General features: G+C 37.7%; 1 protein-coding gene across 3 annotated transcripts in view; it reads right to left on the bottom strand.

The window, feature by feature from the left end:
• Window positions 1–18,085, bottom strand: part of DGKB (diacylglycerol kinase beta) — a 330,173-nt gene extending 312,088 nt beyond the window's left edge. For all 3 annotated transcript variants that reach the window (XM_059844065.1, XM_059844057.1, XM_059844048.1), the window contains exon 1: window positions 17,954–18,085. The gene's annotated coding sequence lies outside the window, so the exon portion shown is untranslated. The remainder of the gene's footprint in view (window positions 1–17,953) is intronic.
• Window positions 18,086–25,925: the final 7,840 nt, after the last annotated feature.

The raw sequence follows: 25,925 nt of genomic DNA on the forward strand, positions 1-25,925 counted from the left end.
CCTGCACTCTGACATCCAGTGCCTAAACACACTTCATTTTCCTGCTTATTTTTTACAACCTGGTTAGACCAATGGAAGAGATAAAAAAATGTCAAGTATTAACAACAACATAACTAGAACTTCTGTGCTTGTATTACAAAAGCAGAAACTGAGATAAAATTTATCACTGGAGGGGAGGAATGACATCCAGGAGGACTTTGAAAGGCTTACGAGGTGAGTCCATGCAAACCTCATAAAGTTTAAGAAGACCAGTACAAGGTCCCAAACCTAGGTCAGGGCAGCTCCAAGCACAAATATAGGTTGGGCAGAGAATGGATTGAGAGCAGCCATGGGGAGAAAGACTTGGGATATTCATGGACAAGCAGCAAAACATGACCCAACAATGTGCACCTGCAGCCCAGAAAGCCAACTGTATCCTGGGCTGCATCCAAAGCAGTGTGGCCAGCAGGGCAAGGGAGGGGATTCTGCCCCTCTACTCTGCTCTGGTGAGACCTCACCTGCTGTGCCACATCCTGATCTGAAGCCCCAAAAATGCACATGGACCTACAGGAGTGAGTCCAGAGAAGGGACACTAAGATCATCAGAGGGCTGGAGTCCCTTCCCTATGAAGACAGAGAAAGTTGGGGTGGTTGGGGGAAGAAGGCTCCAGGGAAACCATGCAGCAGCATTTCAGTAACTAAAGGGGTCCTACAAGAAAGATGACTTTTACAAGGGCAGGTAGCGACAGGGGAACTTTAAACTGACAGAGGGGGGTTTAGGTTAGATATTAGAAAGAAATTTCTTACAGTGTGAGTGGTGAAGCACTCGAACACGTTGCCCAGAGAGGTAATGGATCTCTCACTCCCAGAAACATTCAGAGTCAGCTTAGATTGGGTTTTGAGCATCTTGGTCTGGTGGAAGGTGTCCTTAACAATGGTTGGGGGGGCTGGGGGTTTGAAACTATAAGATCCTTTCCAACCCAAACCATTGTATGATTCTGTGACTATATCACAAACAGGACAATGGTACCAACCAACTTTCTTTTAAGTACAAGGACTAGAAAATGAGAAAAGGAGAAATAATCCAGTTTACAGAAAGGAAGTAAAGGACTGAAATTCCTAAAAATTAATACAGACCTAGTGGTGAATTTTAACAAGTGACTAGATCTCAGCTGGCATTACTTACTGAATTTCAAAGTCACTAGACACACTGAAGCATTTTTTCTTAAATAATTTTCTTGCTATCACAAAGAAAGCATGTTATGGAAAAGTCAGGAACTGAACTGAGATTTGTAACTGAATCTATTTAAACACATACACCATGCTAGTTTATGCAAATCAATAGAACAGTTGTACTTCTTAACGGCTTTATTTTTGTCTATCATATCAAGTTGGAACTGGTAAATTTAAGTCTAAAGGCCTAAAAAATGTATTTAATAACTTAAAATAGAGCTGTAGATTATAAAAATTATCATGGATATTTCTTTAACCAAGCCTCAGAATTTTAGTTAAAATTCCCTGTCTCTCGTGTACAGCTAGCTTTGGTTAATACACCATTAATTAACACATCAAGTAGTTCAGAGGAAGTAGATACTTTTGATGAAACCTTGTCATTTACAGATTTAACTACATATACATAACAATAGCACCACTCTAGAAATCTGGGGCTCTTTTCAGATTTCTTGAGGTTTACACTGTGGTCTGCTTCAGGGTCCTGGTTTTGCAGCCATCCATGCTGGGGACCTGGTTAGAAAATGCCACAACTCCCATCCAGTTCCAGCAGCTCCATCCCTTAGAGTACAAGCCAAGCTCTGTTCAAAATGGTGCTGGGTGGGGGTGCCCAGGGCTGAACCTACACTCCAAAGACCAGAAACTCTCCTAATGCATCCACTTGCTCATCCCACTAAAAGCACCCTAAAAAAAAAAAAAAGGAAGATGGAGATTCTGAACAATGTGCCAAAACCAAATACAGATCACTTTGTTTTGAATCTCAACTGCAGTGCTGTGTTCCCTGTGAGGGAAGAACAGGTATGTGCCTGAAGAAGAGTAAACAGAAATTATAAAAGCTGTTGATGCTTGGAATACAAAACTGCAAAACCCAAATCCTCTGCTTTTGGAAGCAAAGGAGTACTCAGTGTATTTGGCCTTTCTCAGATTTTGGCCTTCTTAGATGCACAAAACAAAAGATTATTCAAGAGATTATTATAGATGTCTAATGTTTGCTAGCAGTGTCCAGTTCTCAAGGTTCCCAGGCACAAACTGCATCACTAGATTTAGCTTACATTTCTTAAATTGGAACAACTAAAATAAGAAAGTTATTTCTTTTGGCATCTTAGAAGAATTAAAAACATTGATTTAGTATACCTAAAAAATTCACTGTAAAATACACTGTTGTAAGTACATATACACCATATGTTTATGTTTTCTATTTTCACTTTTATTCAAAGTAAGTTTATTAAACATAACTGTTATCCTGTCATTGTTAGTGCTTAGAAACCTACCTCTGATACAGGTGAAATTATGAAAATAAGTATTTCTATATGGACACATCAGAATATTCTCATGAAAATAAGTGTCATTTCATGTACTTTTACATATTTCATCCCTACTTTAATTATTCACAAAATTTATCTAGCCTTTTTAATAACAAGTATCAAAAATAAAAGGAGCAGATCTCCTTTGTAGCAGTTGCTTAATTAATAACAAAATCCAAGCACAGATAGTAGATGAGATAAATCTGATTCACAAATAGGATTATTTGTGAATCAGAAAGATTATTCTATAGTATTGCTATTTTGTTATTATGCAGTATTCCTTTGCTTTATGGACTTAAAATCCATACATATGAAATAAAATGTTCCAGTAAACTGTATTAACAAAAAACATCTATTCTTTTTCTGCCAAAAATTCTAGGGAGAAAGATCAAACACGTCTTCTCGACAGTCACGATTTCAGGTAATACTGTATTTATTGATGTTTACAATTTTGGTTGTACTAAATATTCCTGAATACTCAGAGCAGTTACTGTACTAGCATTTTTAAAATACTCCAAAAGCCCCAAAATATTTTACTGAAAATAGAAGGCTTGCTTGCTTGGCAGAGTTATGCATACTTTTCAGATCTATCAAATGTTGCAAAAACACGTCTTCTTTTTACGGGACATCACGATTACTCCATTTGTGGTAAATTTGCCCTGAGACACAGAATTTTCCAAAGAAAATTGCATTACAATGGCCCACATCATGCCATCTGTTTTAAAAACTCTCCAGTGACTTCTGTGGAGGACAGTCTTAAAAAATAAACGGAACAACATGTCCCAAAGTACTTTTTCTACCTAGCTGAAATACTTTTCATGAAAAATATTCTGAAAAATTTAGAAAGCTGTAACATTACCACTCAGTTATGCCCTTAACATTCATCTGATCCCAAATGGCTGAGAAGGGTTCATGGACTGAGTGTAACATGAAGGAAAGAGCTCCATGGCTGCAGAGCAGGTAATGATCCCCACGATGTAGAGGCTGCATGGGGAGCCCCACCTTTCCCAGGAGACAAGTCCTGCTGGCTCACTTCCTTTCCACTCACACCCCCATCAGTAACACCCTGAGATGCTGTGGCAGCAGCAGAGCAGCCAACAGCATCGTCCATGTCACAAAAAGTAAGCAACCATAGGCCCCAGTCCTGGAGAGGCCCAAAGGCCATGAGCAAAATGTTTGGGATCTGACAGTCTAATATTACCCCCACATTTCTCCAATGCCATCTTAGTTTCTTCACAAGATACACAGCAAACAGTGCAGATGACACAGCCACACAAAGGCCCATGGATTGGGGGAAGGAGTGGGACAATCATTTTAGCCTGTGTCAATACTGTGTACAAATTTCACCATGCCAAATACCTTAAATGCACTTTACCTGCTCTACAGAACATCAAGAAAAGAAAACATATTGTCACGTCTTGTTATTGTCTACTCTCTTTTAAGACTATTTCTCTGACACAAACTGCAACTATAAATTTTAATGCTGCAAAAACACCATGACCTTCCTTCTTTGGTTACTTTTGTAAATGAGATCTCTGTAAAACACCAAAGTATAAATAAAGTTCAGATTTCTGATTATATAAACAAATACTTTATAAAAAGAAGCATACCATCCTTATTTACACTGCACCAAATCCGTTACTTTGTAAAAAATACAAAGGAACATGCCCAGAAATTCCCTGATGAAGTCATCTGAAACCCCTTTCAAAAGAACAATAACCTTCTGCATCAGTATGGCTTCATATTATCCCATGTATGAGTTACAAAAAGAACAAAAGTTCCTATGAACTTCATTAAATGGCTGTTATCTAATAATTCCAGTCTTTTCATAGCACAGCCAATGTTTTTGGATTATTAGTATTTGTTAGGCAAATTTTATAGATATAAATAGCAATTCTAAAATACCCCAGATATATACTGAATCTACCTCCCAACCACTACACATGGGTGATCTGGGTTTGGGACTGGTCTGGTTTGGGTTTGTTTGAATATGAATGATGTAAGGCAGCATTTCTTTTTCATATTTAGAATGGCTTTAGTCATGCAGATGAAATGCCTGTCAAAACAGGTCCAAACTGGGATACTAGCAATTAGAAACAACAAAAAAAAAAAGACATGCAAAACATAATAAAAAACTTCAAACAACTTGATATGAAATCACAGTAATTGCAACATCAACAGGAAGACACATCTTTCTTTCCCTTGCCAAAGAACCTTTTATGCCCTTGACGCCTTCCAGACATGACAGCCTCTAATTTATCCTTGATACCACTGTGCTTCTTTCTTCTGAGCACCACTTCACTTCTCTCTAACTGGATGTTGCTCCCTCACCACAATAGTTGGCTTGTTCCTCTTGGGCTCTGGAATTCCCCAGGGGCTGAGTTTATGCCCTCAAAGATTCCTTGCTCTACTCATTCCAAAGCCACAGCACATCGGCTCATGCACAGCAGTCCCAGCTCCTTTCACCCTTCAGGAGGAGTGTGACCTTCCTGAATATTCCTCCTCCTATTCTTTCATTCTAGTGATTCAAGAGGACCCATCAGCAGATGCAGTGCTCCTTCTCTGATGAGCAAGGCGTGATCACTACATTTCCACTCAGGTCAACAGGTTTTTGAAAAGCCCAATCGCATTTCCAGAGTATCTCTCAAACACACAACTATTTATCACTGTGTTTTAACCTATCAAGAAAGTGGTTCTAAATATCTCTCGCACACATACACACAAAAGTGGGGGGGGAAAGGACAGAATATATTTGATTGTGTGAATGAAAAGTTCATACAAGCTTTTACTTCTGCTTTGCTCTGGCAGTCAATCTGTTACCTTCTCTCACAACCATCCTTCACAGTAGCACTTTGGGTGTCTAAAGAAGCAATCATCAGAGTGCAATGTATACAAATAACACAGTCCATTCCTTCATTTGAAAAGCAAAGACTCATTCAACTCTAAGCATCTTTGCCTAGGAGCTGCTCACTTTTACACACTGCTAAATGTTAGCCACAGCACTCTGTAAATAGGAAAGGAGAATGACTCTTCACATATCACTAACTGTTGTAATCATCCCAAGTAGAAAAGTAAATATTTTGTTATGGAAATACAGCCAATCCACACTGAAAGAAAATGTAATCAAGTGTGACAGTGTCTTATGAGACAATCTGGGCAGTGACTGTCCAGTGGTAAAAGGATACCAGCAAACTCCCCATCCCCTATATCAAGTCTGTCCTAACCAAAGTAGATGTAGAAATTTAAAAATGACACAATTAAATCAAACACATGAAAGCATTCTCAAGTTTTACTGGAATTCCATTTCAGAAAACTGGGGTAAGGGGGGAAGCTCTCAATCTGCAAGGCAATAATTATTCAGGAAATAAATATTGTAATGCTTTCTTTTTTCCCCCCTTCATTTATTAAACATGCCAGCTTCCCCCAGTCTTGGGAAACACACACACTCACAGCCAAATAAACTAACGACATCAAAACCAAAAAATAATGACAGAAACCAAAACAAACACACACACACACACATCAAAAAAAAAAAAAAAAACCAAACATAAAACCCCCCAAAAAACTCACAAAACAAAAACCACCAAAAAAACCCTGCAAAATAGCTGACTTGAAGAGTAGAAATTCAGTTTGTCTCTGCTGTAGTTGCCTCCACCATAGTCACCACTAGCAGTGCCTTATCACTATTTGAAGTGAGGCCAAGCAGGTCCCATTTTCACAGTTCCTATCCCTCGAGTGCATTATCAACATCCAGTGGAAAAGAAAAGCAGGAACAGCTCAAGGACATAGAAATGGAGGAGGCAGCAGCAGAGTCAGAGGATGTAAGATGGAGTATAAGACAGATCTAGTTACAACTGTCTTCAGCTGCTCTTCTGGGGTCTGTTTGAGGAAATGCAACAAGTATTTCTTACAAAATATAATAAAAAAGAATGTACAATAAGGGAAGTTGAATAGGCTCAACTCTGAGCTGAGCTCATCTGATGGACATTTCACTGACTCTATGACTCCATGGTGAAGGAAAAGGCTTACACACAGAGATTGATATTTTTATTTTAAAGACCTAGTTCTATGTATGACTGAGTATGTATTTTAATGCAGTATGAGAACTATATATGTTACTAAAGAATTCTCCAGATTTTCATATTTCTAAGACTGTTACCACCACAGCATCTATAAAACGGAAAAAAAACTATTATATGATGCATAGGTAATTAGCAATGCAGAGCAGTATGCAGAAACAACAGTGGTCTGGGACAGAGGGCTGCATCTGAGATTGATAACTGAAATTTTAATTCTCCAAGAATTAATGTATAAATTTTGCAAATTTCTAGAAAACAGAATTGTAAACAGTTTCAATATAGCAAGGTGAAGACAAACAGAAGAATAATTAAAAAGTTCTAGCTCCAGAAGCAGGTAATCTAACTCCCTCAAAGTATGAGCATTTTAGAAGCTATCCACATATGCTTTCCATGCATCTGCTACAAGGGAAATGACACAAATGCAGCTTAGAGAAAACACACAGAAAATGAACTCACAACACCAGAGGTCACACCACAATAGTAATAATTACGGTGCACTGATTTTAAGCTATACATCATTTTTTTCATCAAAACATCTAAGTTTAAGGAACACTGCTTGTATCTCAGGATATTTAGAATAAGTGAACTTTAAAAGGAGTAGGAGCAGGAGTCAGCATCAGCCTTCCTCATTTACCATTGCCTTGCTTTATCATATTTACCCTCTTAAGTTCAGATACACAGACTAATACAGTCATCTGACAGCGTCCAGTATTCATTTTTTTTACTAGTCCAATAGTTTTTACTAAAGACATACCTTCCTGAGCTAAAATTGCTTCTATTTCTTTGTAATGTAAATTCATTTACTGTACACCTAACAAGAGGCACAGGTCTATCTCATTAGTTCAGACTATGAAATACCAGACAGTATTTCTCTTAGATTTATATAACATGTCACAGAACTGTAACTTTTAGTAAAAGGATTTTCAAAAATGATGTAATTCCAAGCTACATACTTTATAAGCATTATTATTTACAAGCATTATAAGTAATGATAAGTAGTTAATACAGAATAATGTATGGGAAATATATTGTTTTCAATTAAGTGCAATCATCAAATTCACAGAAGTACAATCCTTGGAAACAGCCTTCCAGCGTGAATAGTCACACTTTAAGATGTAATGCTGTTTACAGTCTCTTCAGTATTTAAAATATGAGACATCAAAAAATTACGACAGTAACAGCTTTGCTTAAGTATCTTCAGAGATAAGCACAGAAGGCAGACAGACTCACTATTAGATTTTATTCTAAACTAAAATTATCTGAGGATTTGGTCCTCTCTTCTTGTAACATCATTTCTTTAATGACCTAGTCTTGTATTATATATCTTAGGTTATGTTTTAGACTCTATAGGGACATTCTGTGGCTTCTGGTAAGGATGTGCAAAACTGAGGCTCACTGAACCCAAAGCTGCATGAGCCATCTAATGTCATGTTTCCTCAGGCTGTAAATGACTAGGTACAATGGTCCATATGATCAAAACCCACTACATGTTCCCACTGCTATATAAAAAGAGGATGACCATAGTTATGTTGATTTTTATAAGAATAATCACAAAAATATTGCAATATAATGCCAAATATATGCATACACACATAGCCCCAGTTACAGAGCTGGTTTCTGTTGGGCATATGATGGAAATAAAAACATTTATCTTGTACTGCACTTCATTCAGATCTAATGTGACCCCTGCCAGGGTTAATCACTTGGGTCAGAACTGTTTCTCTAGCTACCACTTCAAAGTGCAATTCCTGTAAGTGACTAAACGGTCAGATGAATTCTGACAGCTATAAATTTAATTATGTTCACAACTGCAATGAATATTTGCTGCCATTTTCAGCATGTAGTCAATAGAAATTTATATAGAAGGCACACATATAAACACACCCATGTTCTAATGCAACAAAGTCCAAGTATTTATGGACTAGGCAGCAGAATATTTTGCATTAGGTTAAGATTAGAAGATTGGAAAACACAGAAAAGCAAAAAAAAGAGTAACTTTCAAAAATATTTTAAAAATATTTTTGTTTTTATAATTCTTTAAATGAGTAAACTTATGCAAGAGGTGTGATACGTTATATTGTTGCATAGGGTATATTTTTAAAAAAATTAAGTTCACCATGTATTATTCACAAAGAAAAACAGCTCTTTTCCAATGGATTAATAAGTCATAATTCTAGTTGTTATTATATCCAAACCAATAAAATATTTAACACAGGCACCAAAATATTTTTAAGGACAGCTACAGGTAAAGATTTAGAGAGTTGACATGGAATTTAGGTATTATATAGGTACTAAATCCTCTAATAGTCTGAATGTCCTTTCTCTTGCTTGCTTATGTCATCCTCCACTTCCCACTGGAATAGATTTATATACCTCAGCATTGATGAATCTAAAGTAATATACATTAAAAAAATCGTAGCAATACACTTAGAGTGATGATCAGTGAGCTCATCACTGATGAGTTACCACTCAGAAACATAAGAAAAATTTGAATTACAATCAGGAAAGATCAGCTCAGTGCTTGACAGCATTCAAAAATAAAAGTATTTGGAAAAAAAATTCGGAATAAAACAATGTATTTCCTTGTATAGATCTGGGGTATACTTGCATTCGGAATACCATACAGAGCTTTTTTGGATTTCCAAATTGATTACAGCAGAATTGGAAAAAGGGGACATAAAAGAGGGAACATAAAAAAAAAGAGCACACTAGAATTCTTCCATCTTCAAAATGAAAGAGGCCTGTCTTAGATAGCTGTAAAATAATAAATGTATACAGAGTGTTGGAACCTGAAGGAACACTCTGGACATCCTCAGTCTATTCCTCTATTCTTCTCTTGATAATCACTGGGGACATCACACTAGTCCAGACAGACTTTCATCCAGTAAAGCTATCCTTATGCTTTTAAGAAGGATGAAGAACAATCCTATTCACCTGCCTCACTAATACTACCTTGATAAGGATATATAAGCCACAGGGAACTTTCAGTACGATGTGCTGAAAAAAACCCAACAAAAATCCCAAAAAAATAACCCCACCCACCCAAAACCAAACAAACTAACAAAAACAGACAAACTGATGAAGAGTAATTACTTTTCTCTGGAAAAAATAACTAAATGCTACAATGTTTACCACACTATGTAGTGTGGGTGTTCACTTGCCACATTCACAACACATACTTCCCACAAAAACAGAGAAAAGGCATACAAACAAAAGTATTTTACTGGCAATATATAGGTTTAAAAAAATATCTAGATAATAACCAATGTAAACATCCCTTTTCCTTTTCGTTGTAATGTGCATTATCAACTCTTCAAAAGAATCCATCAACAATACACAAGATTCTTCTCCATGATAAACTTAATGATCATATATAAGGTCTTCATCATGCTATTTGCAAAAATTTTAAGGTGCTTAATAGTATTATGAAGCTTTTAAAGTGTTAAGTTAGAAAGGTTATGCAGTCATGAACTTTCCTTCCCTCCTTTTCTTCCATTTTCTTAGGCTATCTTAAAATAAAAAAATATTCAGTGGAGTATGTCTTAAATCTGAAGAATCAATGACAACATTGTTTAAGACAAAGTAAAACTCAGTATTATCTTCTTTTCTTCAACACCCACAGGTTGAAAATCATTACCACAGCTGTTCTGCCTTCAGCTGCTTGATTTTTTAACAGTTTAAAATCTCTCTGAACTTTGTGCTTTGCACAAGGAACTTTCTTTTAAACAGCCCCTCTATTTCTTGCAAATCCCTAAAACATTTACATGGCTGTAGAAGACACTGGCTTAAGGAGTTTGAGACATTCAGGTTACATAAAGAAAGTAAACACACAGGTTAAATGCATCTCTCTGTACACTGTCCACATGTCCCTCAAACATAGAGCTGGATGAAAATAAATGTTGATATTAACATGCAATAATTATCTACACATGTGCTTCATTTGTTATTATGAAGCATAGTTATCAACATACATGTTGTTATGAAAGCACAAGGCTCAGAAACAAGATCTCATATTGGAATATGGGCATCAAGTTCCCTGGAGAAGAACAGCATTTCATTCCTTCATGAGTTAATAATTTGCTCTCAGCTTAAAAGAGATGGCACCTGCTCTGTCAAATACATATTTGCATTTCCAAAGAATGAGAGCAGCAAACAAGACCAGGGGAGGAGTAATGAAACTTTTCCTGAATAAATTTAAGAACTCTATATGGGGAAGGGATGAAGCATTTGAATCTGAATGAAAACTGCAGAACGTGACAAGAAATATGTACAAGAATTGGAAAACCTTTCCTGCTTGTGATGCTCTCCAGTGAAAACCAGCCAAGAATGTAAATAATGCAAGACAAACTGGAGCTTGACCGAATAGCAAATCCAAAGAGTTGTAACTTGTCAGGATACACAGATTTTGATCTGATTTTAGTACAAATAAACAAAGCTGGAATGTCTAAGTTCCACGACTGCTGTCATTAAGTCCATGTTCCACAGTAGTTTATTTTGGATTAAGAAAATAATGCTTTTATTTAATTTTACTTTAAGATGGTAGATGAATTATGGATGAATTACAGAAGCTCTCAAGGTTTCTAGATTATGAAAGCATTCCTCCACCCCCATAGGAGTCATTATCCTTTTAGTCAGGGTCCTGGACTAATCATGCAGAACTTACTGTCCCCATATATCATCACATTAGGGTACTGAAAGGGTCATCTCTTCCTTTAGATGGACAGCACTTTGGGTCACAAATGTAAGATTCAAAATGAAAAAGCTTCATGGAGCGACCACAGTTATCAGGCATGTGCCCTGAATTGAGATAAGGTCAGAGGGAATATGGCCTAAACCCTGTAGGAGTGCTCTTAAAAGTATACCATCTTTTCTATAGCTTACATATTCTATTTAGTTTCCTTTGCAGTTACCTGTCTGTTAAACTCCACTGAAATACGACTGAAAAATGTTCCTGCTAGCTGGAAAACTGTAAGATTCTACAAATTCTTCTGTCATTGAAAGATGACCTACCCTGACTTCATCAGCTCATCAGACCGAAGTAAGAACACACAAAAATTCTTGGAAGAGACTTGAACAAGTTCTTGTTCACTAAATAGGAAACTAGATATAAGTACTGGAGCCTCATCAAGACCCTTTTTCTCAATGCCAACAAAGATATGTAAAAATCACCACCCTGGTGTACTGTGCAATACAGGGTAGAAAAACATATTGAACATTCATACAAGCTGGTTTTGTAGTTTCTGGGTGAATATTAATCAGAAAAAGTCTGAGACAGAACATAAAGCTTTTCTACAAGTAACTATTTTGAATTTACAAAAGCAAAACATTTCATAACTGAACATGTTATTTTACAATGTGAGGAAAAGAAAATAACCACTTGGCAGTTCAAATTTAAAAAGGAAGTAAAAGAACAGTCTTATCAGAGTACTATACTGTTTTTAACATCTAATATTCAAAGCTGGGAGTTTCCCAGGATTCCTCCAGTCATTCTACTTCTAAGAAATAAGTTCTGTCAACAGCACTAAGCCTAACAAAGGGCAGTGCAAATTTTTATATCTCTGTTATACAAGATCATATTGCTTAGAAGGTTTGAATTCTTTGACATAGAAGTTGTTAGGCTGTTTAAACACAAACATGGGTGCTTTTAAAGTAAAAACAGACAAAATGACCCACTGTACTTCCTGAGCAGAAATAGTTGCAGTACTATGAAATTTTAAATTTACAACAGCATATGAAGACAAACTTTTTCACAGATCCAGTAGTTGTTCAATGTGTATGACATGTAGAACAAAGTAAACTTAAATGCATAAGGCTTCAGAGTTTCAAAGTAAATCCAGAATTTCTAGACAGGGTTGTCAATTTATTTTTCATTAAAAAGCATTGCTGGAATATTCTATATCAAAAAAAAAAAATTAAGACAGACTTTTTGGTAAAAACATACCATTGTCATGGTTTTGGGACATGAAGAAAAATAGAAATGCTCCAGACTACTTGTTTATTTACATATGTTTAAAAATAGGTCCTTTGATATTTAGCTTCTGGTACATGGCCCATTCTAATGAACTACTGTTTTAAGGCTATTTTACATTGTGTTTATATTCAGTAAGGCATGGAGAAGACTTGACACTTTCTTAGGAGTTCAATTCTTCCTTACCTTCCTAGCTGAGAAAATATCCAAGGGCGTGACTTATCTCACACGAAGACGGATGTCTCCAAATTATATTTTAACCTGTGAACAAGGCACACCAGCCAGGCACCCTTTATAATGAATTGAGAGACCTGGATACATTCAGAATGTGCTTCAATTGACCTATAAAGGATGCTCATCTTAAAATTAAAATTTCCCCCAGCAGGGGCTTTTGACTTTCCATTAGTAATAATAGGAGAGACAGAAGGTAGCCAGATGGTATTTAGATCTTGAACAGAAGACAGAATAGACACACTAATATATATTTTTAACATTTTGAAAACTTTATTTCTAAATTATTACCCAGCTATCAAAATCTAAAGAAATAGACAAAGTAGAGATACTGAGTAAAATATTCTAGGGGTGTACAAAAGCAGCATTGTGGTTATAGAAAGGACATTAAATCGATTTCACATATCTAAACCTAAACCTTTTCAAGGAATTCTTTTAAATTTTAGAAAAAGATTTTCATTGACTACTAAATAGAAAAAAATAATAGAAAAATTTTAAAAAAAGGTTAGCATTATACCTCCTTTTGCTTGCTTAATTCATTCCTGCTTGTAATCACAAATCTTTCAGTTTTCATCTAATTCAGTATCAATTTTTTTGGCTATAAATGCTATCTCTTTTTTTCCTTTATTCTCATTTTTCTTTCTTCCCTTCTTAAAACCTATTTCTGGCATAATATTGTCTCCCATTCACTTGATTAATTCATAAATTCATGCAGGAGACAGGAGAAAATCCACAGTTAAAGAGGCAAAAATAGCAACAGACCTTTGAGTCTAGGGACACAGTGGTTCAAATTCTTACAACTAGGCCATAGCCTCTAGATTTTGAAGAAAACACTATTTTTCCTTTCAAAAGACAAGACAGCAAAATTTGCTGATTTCACACTACCTGAGATTTTCTCCTGGGCTGATTCAGCTGCCTTACTATTTGTCATTCCTCTAATTCACTTAAATTTAGCTTCTCAGTTCTCTAAGACCACAAACATACAAATATGTCACTGCATAGAAAAGCCACATACACTTCAAGAGCATCCAGGATTGATTTCAGGTAATTTCCAAACTCAAACCAGTGTATAAATCAGAAGTGTCCACCTGGGGAAAAATTTAGACCAAAGAAATTGAATTTGACTCATTGTTTTTACTTTACACAATATGCTTTAAAGGACAAAGGAGAAAAGAAATTTCTATTAACTGTGTGAGTTTTCCCCATTGCCCAACTAAACCAACAACACATGGGAATGCTTCATAATAACCACAAGGCAACCTTAAATGCAAGCAAAGCACCATATCACAGCAAAGGCTCACAGATTTGGATGAACCAACATAAACTTGTGAAAATTTTCATCAAATTTCTTGAGATTGTTACTACTGCAAGGACTAGAGGATGAGCTTCTTATTACAGCTACTGAGCACTAGGAATCTCATTGAATGTCTAAAAAAACCATACCAATTTCAAACCACATAATCAAAATGTGGCTGAAAATCCACCTAAAGATAATTAAGTATTTAACAGCATTTGTATAACTTAATATTTCTGCCACCATAAGAAAAGTCATTCCTAAAATCCTTAACAAAGAAGAAAGAAGTATCTAGAGGTCATTTTAGTCATGATTTACTACAGTAAACAACAAACATCTAAAAATAAAAAGCTAATCGGTCCCCAGAATTGGAAGTCTAATTAGTAACACTGAACTGACAAACATGTCTACAACTCTGCTTCTCTTTGTTTTATTTACATTTTTTTAAATTGTTTAGGGCAAAACAATAGTGCCAGAGTTGTACATTGACATTCCAAACTTGTATTAAGGGGCAGGACAAGAAATAATTTAACAGCCTCCAAATACTTACATTTGTTAAGCTTTTAAACTAGTGGCAAACTAACTGTATCCCTTCAGGGCTAAACTGCTGCAAACATTATTCAGAGAAGTCTTATTTTCTTCAGAAACAATTAAAAAAGAAAATGTGTTCTACATTGCATAAAGCTGTTTTACAGGGTGTTTGGGGACAGCTACTCATCTCAATTCCAACTAAATAAATAAATATTTATTTCTCAACTTCCTGAATTAGCCTAAATACTTTACCTGCATCAGATCATTTTTATCCATAGCAAGAGCATTATTAGTGTTCTGAAAACTAGGTCAGGTTGACAAAATCAAGATATCAGTTTCAAAGCCCAAATCTTTAACTTTTTTTCCACTCTTTTAGTCAAGGTATTAAAAATAACTACAAACATCAAACTCTTCTCAGTGGGACCCAGCATGTCACTTCTTCAGCTTTCCAGTACTGTCAATTTGCTGGTTTAGCTATAAAAGAAGTCTCTGAAGAGAAAATTATTAATGAAGTACTGTTATGAAAAAATAAAATTAAAAACAAGTAATTGTCTTAAGTCTTCTATTACTGTTACTAATTATTTTGTAAGTGCTATGTGAAACAAAAAACTGACTGAAGAAACTCACAACTGAAGGTCAAGAGGTTCTTTACGTGGAATTCTTGTCATAAAATGCTTGTTTCTAACCTTTTATACCAACTTCTATTGATTAACCTGGCTGTGACATGCTATAATTCCTCCAGAGTAACACCTGGAACCTAATCGACACAAGTGTAAAAAATTGGGAATTACATCCACAGCAAGGTGTAGTCCATATTCTTGAGATCTTTTTCACTTTAGGCAGTAATGCAAAGCTCAGATGGGAATTCCTGAAGCAGGCTGCAAACTTTACTTAACAGGAACAAGCTCCAGAGAGCTTTCAGGAAGATAGCATCCTTTTCTTCCACAGAACTTCACGGCATTGATGTCTCCCAGATTTGACTGGTAGAACTTTATCACAACTTAAAAGTAAACATCTTTCACAAGTAGCTTCTCCTTTCCACAGGTAGAATTCTGGCTGAAATCCTCTTGATCCAGCACACCAAACCACAGAACAAGACCAATTGTTTCTGTAACTCGCTCCCTTCTAATTGTCACCACTATTCCATAATTCCAGATACAGATGAAAATGCTTCATCATCCACTTCTCATTGAGGCCTTAAAAAGACTTTTTAAAATTGTATGCAGAAGGGTTATGATCTAATAGAGGTCAATAACAATTCAAAGAGAATGAAACATCATGTATCAGGACGATGCTCTTATCACACAGTTTAGTTTTAGTTAGTCCTGTAAGAGCAGGGAGTGGGAATCAATGATCTTTATAGATCACTTAAAACTTGAGATATTCCATGATTCTATGCTATATGCTGTTAGTTTTTATTACACTAAATATAAAGCATGACTTTAAGCTCTTATCTTTCATTCAGTATGTGCCACTCACAAGAACTCAGTGCTGCTGGCATGCACACACAAAAGAAGCCCAGTCCAACTATCCAGCCAGGTGACTGAAGTTTTCCAGTATTAACCTATTACTACCTTTACTCCCAAATGTGCTATTTATACTCTGCTTTATCAAAATGCTGCTGTAACATGTTTCTACAACTCTTATCATTCTCTTCATTCCTGTTCCACTGATCTCATTCCACAGGCAAAAGGCACCTAGACCCATCCTACAGTGACCCCTGAATGACAGTTCCAGAGCAGAAACAGTACAGAACCTCCTTATAAGTAAAAACCTAATATCTAGTGCTCTTTAAAACAATTAACTTTATTACTTTCATACAGCATGAAGTCTTAAAAAATATCTGTTCATTCATGCACTGCTACTGAATACTGTTCAAGACACCTATAGGTGTTTAGAACAAATGATTTCAGCTGATACGTAACTATTCATATATACTTCTTCCTTAAAAAGTATAAGAAAGGAGTTTTTTTCCTAAACCTGCCTAAGAACAGCAACATCTGATGTTTGCAGGCCCCAAAATTAGATTAACAATTGCACCCAAATATTTGAAATTCACAGTGTAAAACATATCTCTCCACAAACATTTCAGACTGTTGGATAATTGTTCCAGGTCTTCCCTGCCACGATAAACAACAAAGTCCTTCTACCTTGACAAATGATCAAGAGACAAGAGAAGCCCCTGGAGGAAAGTACTGCTTTGTGACGCCCCGTGTTTCTTGATGCTTATTTTCGTGTTTCTTGATGCTTATTTTCCTTCTGTACTAGATAGACATTTCAGGCTCTGAGTAATACTGGATTTCCACTTTGGGGAGAAACAAGGGACTTATTTCCTGTCATGTTCTCCATAAAGCATAGCACAAGTCCAGTCATTTGGGAATACATATTAGGTTCTTGCTATGGATTTTTTTTCCGGACGCATAATGACTTTCTAAATATGTGCATCATACCATTCAAGTGCAAAGAAAAACTATTACCTTGCTACATTAGGTCATTTAACCTAAATGGGAGTAGGAAATGTCGAGTAGCTTTTATAAAAACTTAAAAGACTACATCTCCTGCTACAATTACTGATTTTCCCCATCCTGTTGCACTGCCTTTTTTATTTTATGATAGGGTTTTATAAGTTTTCCATTTTTTTCTAACCTTACGTCAACCAGACAAAACTGCTTTTGCAAATTAATAAAGTTCTACCCAAATTTGTAGAAAAACAGTCAAACAATGAAGAACTGAAGACCCTACAATCTGCTTGTTTAGCTATGGAAAAATAATACCTATGATATAGTAATCTGATGAGAAAACCTTTAATCCATCTCCAAAACAGGACAATCACAATGAAAAATGTATTTACATTCACCTCTGATAAATAAAACTGTTCTTAAAAAAGAATGAGAACAACACTGGGCCACAAAACAAACAAACAAAAAAACACCAAAACAAAACAAACCCAAAACACAACAATGAGCTCGTAACATCAACACGTAAAGTTTAAGTAGAGCAGCCTTTAAAGCCTAAGTTTGCAGCTGCATCTTTTGTTTCCTGCCCTCGCTGTGTTCGCATCTACACTGGATGCCTCAGCACTTCATCGCTGCGAACCCGGCTATCAGGGGGCAGCATCAGGACACTGACTGAGGTTGAGCAAAGTGATATAGGTCGACGAGGCAAATTGGCAGTAACTAGAAATCAAAGCGACGCGTCGTGACAAATTCAACACACCGCGGTAAGCTACAACTTTCAGCTTAGCCCCTCCACTACGCCCAGACACCCAGCCGCGCATCACGGCCCCCCCAGTTCCGCGGCTCCCACCACTCCGGCCGCCCAGCGACTCGCGAACTTACTGCAGTGCGATGCGGGCGGAGGGAACGCTCGGCCCCGGGATGCGAGAGAGCCCGGCGCCCTGGGCAGCCGCGGGACCGGCCATCCAGCCGGGCCACCGCCAGCCACGGCGGCGACACCGCCGCCAGCCCCCCCGCCCCGCCCCGCCGCCGGCTGCCGCAGCCCAGCGCGCCCGGCCCGGCCCCGCGGGGTCACCGCCGCCCTCGGCCCCGCTTCTCGCCGCCCTCCGCGGCACAGCGCGGAGCCAGCAGCCGCCCTCCTCTCGGGAACGGGCAGGCGCCTCCGGGCGGCGCGGTTTTAAGCGGCGGTGCGCCAGCACATCTCCCACCCCCTTCCCGGCCGGGCGGCAGGGGGGAGGGGAAAGCGACACACACACAGTCACACACACATACAAACACACACACTCGCTCTCACTCACAGACATACAGACACCCCCTCCGCAGCCCCTCCCGCCCCCGCGCAGCTGCGGTACCTGTTGTCCAGCGCCCGCATCCCCCGGGCGTCGCCCGCCGACTCCGCGCCCGCTCCGCGCTGGAGCAGCGGTGCGGCAAGACCCGCGCACCGCTCCGCAAAGCTCCGCTCCCCTTCGTCCACCCGCTGCCCCGAGCCGAGAGGCGCAAAGCCCGTGCAACACTTACCCAAAGTTTACAGGCTCTCCCCGCCGGTGGCGACCGCCCAGGGCTGCCGGTCGCCCTCCCTGCTGCCCGCTGCGAGGTGGCGGGGCTGTGGAAGCGGGCGCAGCCGCGGGGGCACGGAGGGCCGAGCGCGGCCCGCCCCGCGCCTACCTGCCCGGCCGGGCGCTGCCGCGGGGCGCCGGGAAAAGGCGGCGGCCGCGGAGCGGCTCCCACGCAGGTGCGCGGGCACTGCGCCGCCGAAGCCCGCGGTTCAAGGAGCTGGGAGAGACTGCGCCCTCCCTACCACGGCACCGTCCGGTCCTCGGCAGCCGTCGTGCCCAGGCAAGGCCAACCCAGTGCCCGGCCCGGCGCCCGGCAGCCGCCTCAGCAGCAGCCCGCCGTGCCCGGCTCGCCAGCCTCCGTCCGGCCGAGGGACCTTGGCGAAGCTCGCTCCGTGGAACGCTGCCCTGGGCCCCCGCTTTCCTCCAGCACCTGTTTCGGAACCTCTCTGAGGGTAGCAACTACCCAGCTAGGGCCTGTAAGAATTTGCAGATTTACTGAGAAAGAAAAACTGAGGGACCAGAATAACAATGGCATGGAAATTAATGTCTTTGTGGCAGTGCCTACCATTTAGCACGACCCAGAACTAGGGAGCCGATCAAACTTTCACTGACAGGTTCCCAGTGTTTAATGAGAGATTTCTACGCACTACCAGCTTCCCTCTTCACCAAGTCTTGAGTGGTCAGATAAGCCTTAGAACTTAAGCTGGGAACCTGGTTTTATGCTTAATTATAATGACATTAATTTCTATTTATATTCACTTTGTTGACATATGGCACTAAAAGACTAGCTTTGAAAGATGTCTCAGGCAATGTAGATGAAATTTAGTATATTGCTAATGATTTTATATAATAAATCCATTGAAGTTTGAAAATAAAAAATATTTACCAGCATTTTTTTTTGTTTCTTTTGTATATGTAGCCATCCTTCCTTTCCAAAATGTGCATTTAAAGAGTTTAATTTTCATAAGACACAAGTGCTAGAAATTCTTTGAGTCCTCTTTATTTTAGGAACCATGCAAACCATGCCAGCCTGATTTTGTTTATAGAAAGATTTCTTAAAGAATTCCTTAATTCACCTAGTGCACTGAACATGGTTTCCTCAGCATAAATGGTACCTGCTCTCTATAAATTAGCTTTTCCATGACACCATTGAAGATATTTAAGTGTTTTGAATTAGCATATTTCCAAAACTCATTGACACTTCAACTTTTTGTGTAACAAAAGAGTTCGAAAATTTAGATGAGCTCCCTGTGCATAAGTAAAAGGCAACTTTATGTTTTATAATGCCATAAGTACATATTTATACCATACACTCAGTGGTACAAAGGCATTCATAACTAAAATTTCATTTTGATGCGGTTTTGATTGTCTTAAATGAACTCCGATTGTATTCTAAATAATCCGTTCAATTCTCTTCATATTCTCACAAAACCAAAAGAAACAACAACTTTTTCTAACTTTGGAAAAATATGATCTTAGATGCATAGCATCCTACCTATTAGCCTTTATATTGACATCCAGTAGACAACCTTATAAATATCTTTCCAAATGCCAGCTTCACAGTAGCACATGCCAAGTACTTGCCTTTAGTTCCCCGTGTCAAGTCTATTGCTTTCCCTTCAAAACACTGATTTCAAGAGATTATATTTTGCTCCGGGGGAGCAATTCAGTCCCAGCCTCAAGTTACTAAATATGGATCAAAACACTGAAATACACTGAGTTGTTACCTAATTGTGATAAATCATTCCAGTACAACACAAAATTTTTATAGGCCTTGCAATAAAATGTTACATCTCGTGGTATGGGGCAAAGGGCTGCTTTTGAATCACAGCATTGCCTTAAAAATTGCTTTGAAGTATTCTCAGTTACACATGGTCATATAAAAAATAAAAATTGCTGCAAAAAAATATGATCACAATTAAAATACATTTTCTTATATTGTGCAGAATTTCCATATATTCACTAACTTAGGCCTTTACTGTTTTCTTCTCCTGTGTATTAAAACAGGGTCCAACTTCAGTTCCTATTGAAATGGAAGAGGTCCCACAAGATCATTTGCAGTTTGGAATGACAACTCCATTGACCCTTGTAGCTTTAAAACTCCAAAGGAAAATTTGGAGGTCTTACGACGCAAGAAGAAAATTAACCCCTTCATTAAACATTTCATTTGCGCTAGGAAAGCAACAGCCCTCACACAGGTGCAAGCCAACTCAGTACAGCTGAGCTGTGAAAGATCAATGTAATAGATGTCAAACTGAAGGACTCTAACATTAAGAATCTTTTTTCCACTGGAAAATATTTAGGAAATTGCTTTCCACCAGCCTACTTTTAGAAACATTGCTGTTTTATGTGCCGTTTTGAGAAGAGGTAGAGGATGGGGATAGATGGGTTATGGTTTATGGCTAAGGGCTTCCTCAGCACAGAGCTCAGTGGCAGTGTTTGTGCATAGCACATTTGCATAAGCACCTTTGTTCTGGTTTCAATACAAAGCTCCATCCTCCTGTTCCAGAAGCAGGATGCTGCCCAAACTGTATATGCTCCTGTCCTCCCCTCCTTTAATCAAGCTCCTACCATAAGCAGATTTAAATATGCGAAGAGTTTGTCTGTTAACAGCTCACTCCCTCACAGCAAAGAAAATAACAGATGTCTAGAAGCCACAGCCAGAATTTTAAATATTAAATTTATTATACTATATACTTAGATCTGTGTTTGGATACTTAAATGAATTTTGTTGCTAAGCGTGACTTTAAGTTGCTCATTTAATACAATTATGATGAACTCAGAGCCCTACATTTTTATATGATTCATGAAAAATGAAGCACCTAACTGAAGGATCCTAACAGAAAAATTGTTCTCAGTTTCCAATATGTTTTATTTGCTTTTCATATATTGCAAAAGTCATCTGCAGTTATAGTATATTAGTAGTTTTGAAGGAAACAGGGTTCACACGTTTATAAATCTGACTTCAGGAGTGGCATTACTCTACATCACAGGTGCAAACTATTGAAATGTAGTCTGGCTCCATGTGAAATCAGCTAAGGTAACAGCAAGCTATATATAAAGAAAGTATTTTTCAGAATATATGGTTTTAAGAAACAACTATAGTTCATCAAATTTGTTAAAGAAAGAATTAATCTTATCAAAATTTGATTCATCTACCTTAGAATGTTTTTATACTATATGAAGAGTTTTGTGGAGAAAATGGAATTAAGTGAAAAAAAAAAACTTTTTTCACAGTAATTCTATACTTCATGTGTTTTCATGAGAAAATGTCAATATGGAGCAGACTACACTGCTCCCTCTCAGAAACAGCAAATTCACAAGCAATCAGTAATAGGGATCCAAAGGAATCAAACCATTTCCTCAGAAACAAGACCTTTCATAGATTATGCTGATATCACTTTACATTAATTATTGTAGTGATAACAATATACCATAGAATAGTACGTATAGTCCACTTGACCCATATACTTATTTACACAGTAAATAGCTATACCTATAGACACAGTTGGGTTGGGAAAAATTCTTGTGAAATATCCAAAATACCTAGAGACATATGTAGTTATACTATCACTCACATTACTAATAATCTGTATGTGTATACATAGTCACATATGTGTGTGTGTGTGTATAAAATCTAGGGTAGCTAAAAGAAAATAAGCCACAGAGCATACATTTGTACTTGAGAAAATCAAGGACTGTTGAGAAACTAGAGGAAATTACATTAATCTGCTGAACTATTTTTCTGGGCTTGTTATGCAGTATACCAGATACTGTAACAGAACCTTTAGCTATTCTTTCATTAATGCAATTAAGACTTAAGACTGAAAGCATCTAAATTCAGACCTGTTGAATTAACACCAGCACACAAGATTATTTGCTTGATCCAAGTGCTACAGATCAGTCAGTCTTACTTCTGCCCTGGGAGAATCCTAGCCTGACTCCTCTTGGAATACATTCTGAGTCATATGAAGGACAGCAAGATGCGTGGGAACAATCTACATGAATTTACTAAGGGTAAATCTAGCCTGATCAATTTGACTGTCCTCTGTGATGAACTGACTGAATATATGAATGAGAGAAAAATGGAAGTACCAGTGGATGGTACTTATCTTGGCTTTTGCAAGGCTTTCTGTGCTTATTCTCACAACAGTCTCCTGTCCAAGTTGGGACATAACACACTAGATTGGCGGAAACTGGATATATGTGCAACTGGTTGGATGACTGGGCTAACAGGATATTGGTTATTGGGCTGTACTCTAAATGCCAATAGGAAGTGTCATTACCCTGGAATATATCTTTATATCTCTAAGGTTAAAGGATATGTCCTTACATCTTTATCAGAGACCTGAAGGACACACAGGACTATTTGTTCTTAAAGTCTGCAGGTGAGAGGACTAATTACCTCTGCCAAGGGTAGGACTGCCATCCAGAGGGACTGAGACATTGGGGAGGAAAGGTCTGTCAGGAACTTTATGAAATGCAAAGCCCTGCACTAGGGAAATAAAAACCCTCAGTGATGGGGCCTGGCTGGAGACCAACTGTTGAAAAAGCCCTGAGAGTTCTGTCAGACAGCAAGCTGAGCATGAGCATTGAGTCCTGGCAGAGAAGAAAGCCAGTGCCATCCTGGGCAGTAACTAGGAGTGTTATTAGCCCCCTTCAACAAGTATTTTATAGATCATGCCTTGAATAATGTATCATGGGATAATTCTGGCTGAAAAGACTCTCAGGACATCTCTAGTTAGGATGAAATCAGATCAGGTATGGGGCTGTCTTCAAAAAATGGTAACATCATAATTTGTATGGGCAATCTGATTAGTGCTGGAGCATCCTAATGGTGAAGCTGTTTTTCCATATATCAAGCCTGAACCTCTCGTTTCCACTTATGTCCATAACCCCATGCCTAACTATGAAGAGCACATCCCTGGCTTCTTGTTAGATGCCTCATTCATTTAATTCCATGGGCTACTGTTAGGTGTCCCCAAATCCTTCCTTTACAGGCTGGACAATCCTAGTGGTTGTACAGATTGACATATAGGTGTAACACTGCTCAAGTTACTAATGGACTTGTCTGAGCTCTGGTTTCATAATATTACCTCTAATGCTTTAAAGGAAGAAATGACAAGTACAAAAGAAGTAAGGACAGAGGCAGTACAGTAGAGTATCTTTCAGTGAACTTAAACCTTTTTTTCCCTCACAACTAACTCTCATCTTTACCTTCCATGTACAGTTAGGTTTTTTTCCCTCTGTTGTTCCTACTTCAAAGAAGGACCTTGGCCAAACCTTAGGTCAGTGGGAGTATTTTCAGAGATATAACAGGGCAATGGGCTGACAAGCTTCTAAAATCTACATGAAAGATACTATTTGTTTCAACTGGATGCAGGAATGAGCCCTTAGCCTTACTAAATGAGAGATGTTTGCTCAGTCTGAAAAGATATTATTTAGTTAAAGATCACTTAGAGATACAGATGTCTAACACCTGACTTGTTCTGAAATGCTAAAATGTAAAGACTACTAAGCTCTCTACAAATATTATAGTACCTAACCAGGGCAGGAGGTAAGGGGCAAAATGTGCTTACTGTCTGTTTCTGGATGCAGCATTATAAGAGTAATATGCATATTTTTTCACTACATTTCATTCTATATATATGCAGGATATAAAGAAGAAGCATATGGCTAGCAGACATCAAAAAAGATATATTTATTCATATATCACAAATATGCATTTAATTTTAAATTATGGTTTTAAGATTAATTACCATATGCATATTTACTGAACTGTCTTAACTGTAGGAAAAGATAGAACATATCCTAAAGATTTGTTGAATCTTAACACATATGAATCCCTATTTAACATTCAATGACCAACGTAATTGTTACAGGAAGGCTTTTTGTTATAGTTTAAACTTGGTTCAAGAACAGTTGAAGCATAATATATTCCCTGTAATTGTTAAAAGAACTGATGGACAGAATTATTAAGCTTAGATGCTTTTAGTTCATTCACAGTAATCATCTAGTGCTGAGATCATTCCTGTCAGTAAAATACAAATTGAAAGATATTGAGGGACTCCTGAGTGTAGAGTCTTTCTTCCTCTATTGCATAAATTTCCTCTAGATTTTGCTTTGCTTATGTTTGCTTGCACATGTGGTTCGTGCAGGTGGATTAATGAAAAGCCAACAGTGGGATGTCATGTCTTAAAAAATAAATATGCAGGAGAAATTTATAATAATCATCTTCCTGCATTATTTCTGATGAGAAAGACAGAAGTTAGCATAGCTACTGGTACCTAGATTCATGAATTGACAGAGGCATTATAGAACTTTTGTGGATTATAATTAAATAAGTATCAGTACAGACATAGCTGACTAACAAACTAATGAATCAATAATGAAGAGAAAAATGGGTTTAATTCAATCTAGAAACTTCCATGAAAATGGAAAGCATTTAGCATAAAACAGAAAAGAAAATGACATTTTCCTGGTTGATGCAGCATAAGGAAAGAGCAGAAAGGAAAAGGAACAAATAGCAAACTAATGGTGTTACAATTTTCCTCAGCTTGAAAAAGCACCCTACAAAAATTCAGCATCAGAAAAAGAACAAGAATTATATTAAATTATTTTAAAATAGGGTTGAAATTAAAAAGTACACATATGCCTGTCACTCACAATATTTGAGTATAACTTGTCATAAAACCACCAAGTGAACTTAAAAGAATTCAAAATTGAATTTCTAACTAGTTAGACCTAACTAATTAGCCCTACTTCATTTGCATTTTCATTAAATGTGTTTAGAAGAAAAATTTTTTTTTGAAAAACAAAAGATAGGAGATATACTATGACAGTAAGCTAGAGTTATTTATTAAACTATATAACTCATTAGTACGAGTACACCTAACTGGTGAGAACGATTAACAGCACAATCAGCATCAAGACTTAGGGTCTGGGTAATATTCTACATATTCAAGAGGTATTATGGCTGAAAATGAACAGAACTTAAAAGCTGAAATAAATTAGGAATAGTTAAGAAGAATTATCTCTAAAAGTAAATTTTAAAAAATGGTAAGAGAAGATAGAACTAATTACATTTAATTACTTTAAAATAAAGGTTTTCCAGAGGGCTGATGGAATGAATTTGGAGCAGAATCTCCAAAAATGGCTTGTATCAGTGAAATGTAAGTGAGGAAAGCAGAAAAGGTGGGATGAACAATGAAAAAAATATTAAGAGTACTTTTTCTTCAAGTTAGTAACAAAGAAGCCACCAGCAGTCTTCAAAAATAAACTTTTGTTGGATTCAAGGT

This window comes from Haemorhous mexicanus, chromosome 1, assembly GCF_027477595.1.
Source record: "Haemorhous mexicanus isolate bHaeMex1 chromosome 1, bHaeMex1.pri, whole genome shotgun sequence".
NCBI lineage: Eukaryota > Metazoa > Chordata > Aves > Passeriformes > Fringillidae > Haemorhous > Haemorhous mexicanus.